The sequence below is a fragment of the Eurytemora carolleeae genome, unplaced genomic scaffold, assembly GCF_000591075.1.
Source record: "Eurytemora carolleeae unplaced genomic scaffold, Eaff_2.0 scaffold95, whole genome shotgun sequence".
In the NCBI taxonomy this organism is placed as follows: Eukaryota; Metazoa; Arthropoda; class Copepoda; order Calanoida; family Temoridae; genus Eurytemora; species Eurytemora carolleeae.
The window spans coordinates 550,188-560,405 of NW_019396113.1; the positions used below are offsets into that span (position 1 = coordinate 550,188).

At 32.3% G+C, this 10,218-nt stretch overlaps 1 long non-coding RNA gene across 1 annotated transcript; it reads right to left on the reverse strand.

Annotated features, from left to right (window-relative positions):
- Positions 1-4,610: 4,610 nt before the first annotated feature.
- LOC111695283 (uncharacterized) lies at positions 4,611-8,861 on the reverse strand. The gene is made up of 3 exons (XR_002763835.1): positions 8,821-8,861; positions 8,116-8,179; positions 4,611-4,667 (listed from the first exon to the last, which is right to left on the reverse strand). It is a non-coding gene; the product is annotated as an uncharacterized LOC111695283 (long non-coding RNA).
- Positions 8,862-10,218: the final 1,357 nt, after the last annotated feature.

The window sequence follows — 10,218 nt, forward strand, 5'->3', positions numbered from 1 at the left end:
CATCATCTGTTATAATTAGTTAAAGTACTAGGAGAGTAATTAGCAAGTAATTAGCACACTTACATCTTTGTAACCTCAATTATACAATTTTACAAACATCATCATCAGAAGTGCTTGCACAACAAACTAGGTTATCTTCCAATTCCAGTTCCGGTTTATTCTCTAGTTCCGGTTTATTCTCCAGTTCCGGTTCATTATCTAATTCCGGTTTATTCTCCAGTTCCTGTTTATCATCAAGTTCCGTTTACAGTTCTACAAGCGGTTTATGCTACAAGTCCTATATATTTTTACGTACCAGATTCTTTTCCAGCTTTGATCTATTATCTAGTTCCGGTTCCGGTTTATTTTCCTGTTTCTTCATACAGTCTAGTTCAACAGAAGATCAGGAGGAAAGATACCCCTAAACACAGAGACACATACAGGGTATGCGTACAAACATAGGAATCATTGGACGAAGTAAAAATCGTCATTGTTTTGACTCTGGTCGACGATTAGGCTTCTAATAATCTTCTAAAATTCAGCTTTTCTTTTTTCTTTAAAGTTATTACAAATTTAAACCTCTCTGTACAAAAATGTTGTTTCCTAAATAATTCCAATCGGAACTAAGACTATTTGAAAGTGACTGGTTAATTACAATGTTTATCATGATAGTTTGGTAAAGTATACAGTGGTAGGCGATTATATCAATACAATGAAGACGACTTTCGATTTTATTTTTAAAAGTCGTTTTCGTAATATTGACATAATCACCACTGCTGTCTGATTGATTTAAATCGAAAGTGTTCCTTGAGTAAGTTAAACTGACTGAACCTTAAACGTAAATATATCTCTTTTAACCTTCGCTCAGTAAATTCTTAATTATCTAGCTAATTATCTATTTATTATTATTATAATTATTATTATTATTATTATTGTTATTATTTTGATTATTATTGTTACTATTATTATTATTATTATTATTACTATTGCATATTTCCATTCCAAGACCATCTTCATGTATATATCCATATAGATCTAAACCATCTCCAGGTATATATCCTTCTAGATCTAAACAATCTCCAGGCATGTATCCTATAAATCAAAACCATCTCCAGATATATATCCTACTAGATCTTAACCATCCCCAAGTATATGTTCAACTAGATCTAGACCATCTCCAGGTATGTATCCTACTAGATCTAAACCATCTCCAGGTATATATCCTTATAGATCTAAACCATCTCCAGGTATATATCTTCCTGTTTATCTACACCATCTCAAGGTATACATCCTTCTAGATCTAAGCCATCTTCAGGTATCCTGGTGGATTTAAACCATTTTGAAGCTTTATCCAAAAGCTTTAAAACTTCGTTTTACATTTTATTCAGATCGCTGGCTAAATAAATCCTACGGATCTTAACTATCCCCAGACAAATACATAATACATAAATCCTAATAATCCATCTCTAAAATATTTTATATATAAAACCATCTCCAGGTATATCTACATAACTAAACCATATTCTTTACGGCCTCAGGGGGTTCATCATGGAGTTAAGAAAACAGGGACCGCATTCAGGGGGTTCATCATGGAGTTAAGAAAACCAGGACCGCATTCAGGGGGTTCATCATGGAGTTAAGAAACCCTGGACCGCATTTAACGAATTGAAGATGTCGCTGACTACCTAGCGATTCAAATCATCAAGAATCTTTTCAGATTATGAACCGGTTGTATGCAGTTAAGCAATCTTGTTTAAACTCCTGCAATTCGGTCTCAGGGGGGGGGGGGGGCCTAAATATATACATTTGGAATGCAGAATACGCTAATACAATAACGAAATAACGTCTTTTGTCAAAAACATGAAACATCCCTGCTATTATTAGTCCCAAATCTTAACCAAGAAAATTTCCTAAAAGAAAACACCATGAAATAATAATGACTAGATACATTTGGATTCTCATTTTGAATTCAATCGCGTATAATTATATAATCTTGTTTTACAAAGTTTTCTTTTTGTTTATATTTTATTATAAATGCATCTGCAGACAAATTATACAGGGTGTACCACAAAACATGATTGGAGCAATACAACTTGAAAGTCCTCTTTGATCTTTAAATTTTTGGGTGACATTTAGTCGTCAACATATTTTAACATGTATGATTCTTGGAACAGTAACCACAACATTCTAGTAGTTTTAGTATTTCCAAAATGTGGTCTGCCTTTTTGTGCTGTCAATATTACCGGAGATATTAAGAATTTCGCTCAGATTTAATTTTAATTAAATTAAACCAAAATTGTCGAACGAAATTCTTAATATCTCTCCAGTAATATTGTAAGCACAAAAAAGCCAGACCACAATTTGGAAATACCAAGACCAAGGGTATTTTGTGATTATCAACTCTAGACTTATACTTCTAAAAATAGGTTTACTTATTAAAGATACAAATTATTTCGAAGATCAAATCAACTTGAAAATTGAGTTCAAAAGCCGCGATGATCTGTTAAATCAGGATGAAAAAGTTTTTCGATCGCCTAATCTCAAATCCTGAGGATCGATCCCTGGTTTGCTAAGTGCCTGGTATTGAAATGAGGGTAACCTAGAATACTCCAGTATACTCCCAAGGGACACTAAAGAACACAATACAGAGGGAACTAAAGGAAAATACGAGACTATTTCAGTTCATGATACTGCAGTATTCAAATACAAAATTAAATGAATATCATTTAAATGAAACTTTTATTATGGAAATTAGAAATCATTAAGTTTCAGTTTTATGACAAAACCAATTATATTTTCACTGTTTCTCAGTGATTAAACACAAAAACATTTAGAATAGAAAGGAGGGGAAGTGATACAGAAAGATAATGGTTTGATACGAGTTTTAGTGCATCTTTACTGAAAATGCTTGAGGTTTGGTCTGAATATAGGGAAAACAGTTGATGGGGAGAGTGGGATTGGGCACTAAAACTAACCTATATAATATTTTCCATAATAGAGTCAGTAATAATTCTAAATATATATTCAAATTTGTATTTTCCTTTATTCCAATTCTTCAAAATATTTTTTTTCCATTTTTAGGCTAGAATGTTTCTGAACTTAATGACCTACTTCATTATATAATCTAAACCTAATCAGTATATACACAAGTTTTGTATTTTTTTTAAAGCATACACGGACATGGAAGTTTCCTTTATCTAAATTAGCTAATATCCTAATAATTACTGACTATTAGAATGGAAGTTTCCTTTATCTAAATTAGCTAATATCCTAATAATTACTGACTATTAAAATTTAGCAATTTCTGAAAATATCATTTCCCAATCTCAACCTAGTAAGCCTCCTAAATTTAACCCACTCTGAACGTACTAAATCTCTTAAAAATCACAAAGTATTTATCCTTAACCTAACCTACTAATATTTCTAAAATTCACAAATTATTTATCCCTACTCTTAACCTAGTACAGTTCCTAAACTTAACGTAGTATTTATCATAATCTTAACCTACAAAAGTTGCAAAGTAATTATTTCTAATCTTCACCAACAAAAGTAGTTTTAAAAAGTCACGTAGTATTTATCCCTAATCTTAACCAAATAAAGTTCCTAAAAGTCATAAAGTATTCATCTGTTCCTAAAAGTCACTAAGTATTCATCCTATCTTCAACTACTAAAGTTTCTAAAGAAACTAATTTTCTATCCTAATCTTAACCTAGTAAAGTTCGCAATAGTCACAAAGTATTTGTCCTAATCTTCACCTATTAAAGTTCCTCAAAGTTACAAAGTATTTAACCTAATCTTAACCTAGTAAAGTTCCTCAAAGTTACAAAGTATTTAACCTAATCTTGAACTATTAAAGTTCCTCAAAGTTACAAAGTATTTAACCTAATCTTGAACTATTAAAGTTCCTCAAAGTTACAAAGTATTTAACCTAATCTTGAACTATTAAAGTTCCAAAAAGTTACAAAGTATTTGTCCTAATCTTCAACTATTAAAGTTCCAAAAAGTTAAAAAGTATTTGTCCTAATTTTCAACTATTAAAGTTCCAAAAAGTTACAAAGTATTTGACCTAATCTTCAACTATTAAAGTTCCAAAAAGTTACAAAGTGTTTGTCCTAATCTTCACTTATTAAAGTTCCTAAAAATTACAAAGTATTTGTCCTAATCTTCACCTATTAAAGTTCCAAAAAATTTACAAAGTATTTGTCCTAATCTTCAACTATTAAAGTTCCTAAAAGTTACAAAGTAATTGTCCTAATCTTCACCTATTAAAGTTCCAAAAAGTTACAAAGTATTTGTCCTAATCTTCAACTATTAAAGTTCCTAAAAGTTACAAAGTATTCGTCCTAATCTTCAACTATTAAAGTTCCTAAAAGTTACAAAGTATTTGTCCTAATTTTCAACTATTAAAGTTCCTTAAATTTACAAAGTATTTGTCCTGATCTTCACCTACAAGGCTTATTATTACCTAAAATCATCCCTGGCCCAAGGCTAGTTAGGAAGAGAAGGAGAATGTAAAGAATGAAACTATTACAATAAAGTTTTCTAGGATATTCTTCTCCCCTTTCCTCATCCCGTCTTCTCTCATCTTCTTCTCTCTCATCATCCCTCCTCCTCTCCACCATTCCTCTCTCCTCTGTTCCTGACTCCTCATCCCTCCTCTCCTGTGTCACCTCATCCTCTGTTCTTCCCTTTATAAAAATATTGTTTTTAGTATATCCTAGAATATTTTGAGGGTCTGAGGTGGAATTTAAAGAATTTAAGCCGCGGTTTAAATCTGCCAAAACCCGGTTTAAATTAAGCGCCGGCTTAAATCTTGAAACATTTGATACAATTTTAAGTGGAACCAACAATATTTAAGCCGCGGATTAAATTCAAACCGCCGCTCAAATTCTTTAAATTCGGCCACTGTATATATATATAGTTTAAATTTGAAAATCCGATTCACAAGGGTACTTTTAAACACTTTATATCTGAGGTACAACGTACAATGAGAAAGCTATCGTGGGTTAATATCCTGGAAAGTGTCACGTTTTGATAATTTGTTTTATTATCGAACTGCTGCATAACCAAAAGCCACTGCTACAGAGGAACCCAAAATAAAATGAATAAATTTTATGGTAGAAAAACAAGGAAATCTTATTCCTCCTTGTTGTTCATACAAAGGTTGAAAGGCTACTGTTGGAAATTGCTTAATCCATTTTTCATATTCATTAAGAGTCATTTGAAATTACAATATTTTCACGAGGTTATCACATCTAAATTGTTAAAAAGTGACGAAATGGAATGTAAAAGGTTAAGTGGTGTCGAGAGGGGAGGGTATTATAGATAGAGTGGAGGGGTGATCGGTTCGCAATTTAGAATAAAGAAAGAATGATTTTGAACCTGTAAAAGTTAAGTTCAAATACTTTCTTCGTATTATAAAAGAATAAGATGGATTACTATCGGAAAAGATTTCTCCTGTCTCAAAAAGGTTTCAGTCAGCAAGAAGGTTGTGTTAGAGAGGAGAATGATCTGAAGATTTTACATGCATAACAAAAAGTTCTATTCTATTAATATGCTGAATTTTTTTGACTGGATTATCAGAGTGATAGAAAGATAATAATGTATGAACTTCATATCTTGGAACATTTCCTAACATCGTTCCCCTACCCTATCCTAGCCAAGCCTAAGATTGAATGTTTAGTAAGCAGAAAGTTCTCCAACCTCTGATTAGATTATATCCCCACAAACTTTATTATTTCTCTATTGAAATTTGTGAAATCCAGATTAAATCCTGCGGCCTAATCATCCTAATTTGATTAAACTCTTCAACACTACACACACAGGGTGCTCTACTACTAAGACTAACAGTGCTAAATAATATAATTATTATTCATTACTTCGTTACAGGGATTTTACGAAAATATAATTGTACCGAGACTAGGGTTTCCAGCCAACGAAACGTTTCGCGAGCGAACGAAATGCGAAAATAAAGCGAAATGGTCACGCTGGAAACCCCAACCGAGACTATTTACCATGAAGTTTACAGGGGTCATAACAAACATGGGAATTTAGTGATGAAAAGTCTATATCGTTTATGTCCCAAGCGCCGTTTTATGTAAGGGCGTAAAATGTTTAGAACCAAAAATACTTGTAAATAGACATTTACAAAATGATGTCTATCATTTTTGTACTTGTATATTAAAAAATTTGTCCAGATTCCAATTTTTTAAAAACAACAAAATTGTTTAAATGTTTTACATCTCCGCCAGTTCTAAAGAAAGAAAATCATATTATGGAAAACTCACAAGAAGATTACAACCGGTTTTTGATATGCACTCCTTGTCATTTATCAACGATCGGAAAACAAAGATGATTTTTATGTCGTCTCTTATTTCCCGTGTTTTTGTAGCATAACGTGGAGCATAAACTTCTTTTTTGATAACATTTTTTTTAAATGTCATCTTTTTCTTGAGGTCGCGGAAATACTTACCTGGAGATTCACGCACCTCTGACCTTTTAGTAAAAGTAAATTTAACCTAAAATCTGACCGCGTCAAACTTGTTGCACCGGCTAGCCCTATTGAGTGTCTGCTTTATTTACCCAATGTCCGGGCGATACAGTACAAACTGGGACCGGAAATGTTAACCCGGCTCGGAAATTCAAAGGTGGATTATTTATATAAAACAAATTTACATTCAAGAGATCTCTTTATTTATTTTAATTACAATTAAAGATATCTCTGAAAAAAAACATTTGTAGTTTGTGAAGACTTCAACTTCAGGATGACTTGAAAAATTAAACCCCGCTCTCTTTTTTTTTGAATCCAGGATTTTCATTTAAAACGACATTTACTGTCTTTTACTTTTCTTGCAATCAAAGATTTAGCTTCCTTGACCAATTTGTCCTACCAAACATCCTTTACCACAAAAAACTGGTTCAGGAAACAAAAGCTTCTTGCTTAGTTCTAATTCTAGCTATAGCTGAAAAAATATTGCTGTCCGAAAAATTGGTTTTTGCATTTATTATCTTATTCATACAAATATTACAAGGGGACCAGAATCAAATGTAATTTACCCGATTAGCTGTTATACCCGTATCTATATAGAAAAAAGTAATCTCCGTTTTAGCCGGTATGATCGATCATATCTTATAAATCTCTTGACCGATTTGCCTCCAATCATGATTGGGAAACTTTACGGGTTGAAAAATTCTAATACAGTGGGTCGAATTAAAAAAGAAAGTTTTCTTTCTAGTCAAAGCTGGGTTCCCAAGCTAGTATACAATAAACATATGTACAACCTCATACAACTAATTTAAGAGAAGAAGAGAGAAATCATCATTGAACTGCTGACTCAACTTTGCATTTTTACTTTATAGTTCAGGTGGATATTATACCCCTTGGGATAATTTGGTAGCATTATTGCCAGGGTTTTCAATGTCATGTTTTATGAGCCGGACAGGAATCCAATTATAGTGAAACGGTATTATACTTTGTGGAATATCAAGACAACATTTATTCAATTTTTCAATGTATTTGATGATGTTATAAAACAAATAGTTTAAGCAAAAGTAGCTTAAAAATCAGCTTTTAAATGAACTTGGTCTGTGTACACCTGGTGTACGCTGGACTGGAGGGTCGTACAAGAAATTTGTCCTGGGGGGGGGAAGGGGCTTCATTTATTTCTTTTCAATGGGGGAAGAGGGAGCTAATAACCCGTTGGGGCCTGAAAACTCCCTGGAAACCATAGATTTTGGGGATGGACTGAGCCCCCATAAACCTTTGAATTTACCTCCTGAAACCTTCAATATTTAAAATTGTTTGAATATTTAAATATTTGCTCGATGTACAGTGTACATCGAGTATCCCTTCTTATCCTCTACGTAATCTATTTAACTATGTACCTACGTAATTTTCTGTACCTTTATGTACTGTACTGTTTTAGTATGTACTGTACTGTTTAAGTATGTACTGTACTGTACTTGTATGTGCTGTACTGTACTGTACCTGTATGTACTGTACTGTACTGTACCTGTATGTGCTGTACCTGTATGTACTCTTCTGTACATACTGTCCTGTACCTGTTTGTATTGTACTGTACCTGTTTATACTGTACTTTACCTGTTTGTACTGTATTTGTATGTACTGTACTGTACCTGTATGTACTGTATGTTCCGAAGAGGATTTTCATTGGATAAATCAGGACAATGGGTTTCAAAACTAAAACATTATCTAGTATTATTCTTAGATATGATACAGATAATCCTACTTAAACTCAATTAAGTTTGCATATACATACCGGATAAGTTCATAAAATTAGGTAGTTTAAAAGGCGTAAAATACTTGAAAACTATTCGTTAACTAGTTGAAACCTACTCGATGACTAGTTGAAACCTACTCTTTAACTAGTTGAAAACTATTCGATATCTAGTTGAAAACTTTGATAACTAGTTGAAATCTATTCGATAACTTGTTGAAACTTACTCGATATACAGTTGAAACCTTCTTGATCACTATATGAAACTTACTCGACAACTAGTTAAAAACTACTCGATAACTAGTTGAAAACTACTCAATATAGGGTTGAAAACTTATTTAAAATACGTCTTAAAGATAAAAAGATCAAAATTAACCTTCAACTCTTTAGAATGAAAAAGTTTTAGTATTCATTAAAGTCTCATGACATTTTGTAACCCTGCATAACACATAAACCGCTGTAATCGCTGATAAAAGTCTAAAATACCAAATGTAAACAAAACTTGTAAATATAATGATTGTATAATCATAATTTTCAGCTGCTAATTCTATTTTTAATAATATAGAGAAGGAGTAAAGTAAGAATGATTGTTTTGTAATAATACCTTCCAAACAGCACAACTAACATTTTAAACTTGACAATTCTGAAACAATTATAATCATTCAAATATACGAAATAATCAGTCAAATATCCAATATAATCAGTCAAATATCCAATATAATCAGTCAATTATCATCAGTCAAATATCCGATACAATAAGACAAATATTCGATATGATCAGTCAAAATTCCAAAAAAATCAGTCATAAGCAGTCAAATATTCCATATAATCAGTCAAAGATAAGATAGAATCAGTCAAATATCTGTTAAAATAAATCAAATATCTGATAGAATCAGTCAAATATCCGAAAAAAGAACACAACTCAAAGAATAAAATACGTTTAAGAAACTGCGTGGAACCTTGGATACGTTTTGTCCAGTCGTGTCTGAAGTCTTGTAGTTTTTTTTCTCCCTGTATATATAGTGACTGCTTCTGATTCTGAAGTTTTAGGTTCAACAGAGACACTTCATCTACTGAAGGGTTCCATTTATACATAATTACAGGGTGTTAAATAAATATGATCAGTCTATCTAGTATCTACAAGTAATGTGGGGTTTTAAGCTCTTTGTGCATTTTTACTAAACTCATGAAAACCTGCGCAGCAATCCAGACATCTTTAAAATCAAGCTTTCAAGACCGGGCCGAGATTACAGTGTTGCAACTCCTCTCCTTTGGCTTTATCTTTTTTTGGAAGCACATAAAAGAGCCCTGTTGATCTACAACAAACTAGTTTTCTAGCTTTAGTTTAAAATGAGTAATTGGTAAAATTCAGACAGATTTGTACATGAGAGCGTGAACACTAACGGTGTTTGGTCAACCTGTTAAAACCTGAAAAAACTGTATAAAACTATGAGAAATGACTAATTTAAGTAATTAAGAAAATACCATTTTTCTCCTTCCCCCCCTGTATATAAACATCTGCTGAGTTGCTGAGTTTGGTCCAGGTAAAACTTAAACATGGAATTAATTAATCTTCTAAATAAACTATTCTCTCTCTAGGCACTGCAAACACAAAACATTAAAGGGATTGTAAACACAAAACATTAAAGGGATTGCAAACACTAAACATTAAAGGGATTGTAAACACAAAACATTAAAGGGACTGTATAATATAAACATTTAACAGAGATGTTAATAATTCCACGAACCAAAACATTGATTTGTGAGTGGGTCCATATTCTTTGTTCTTTGTTACAAATTATCAATTTATTCTATTCTTTTACTGAAAATATTTCTGAACATCTGATTTTATATCTATTTGTTAAGTTCTCAAGCTGTCTGTCTAATTAGTCTAATAGGAATGTTTGAGAAATATTCTTATGTTTTTACCCCCTGCTCCCTGCTCCATACTCCCTACTCCCTACCCTGCTCCCTACTCCCTACTCCCTACTCCCTACTCCCT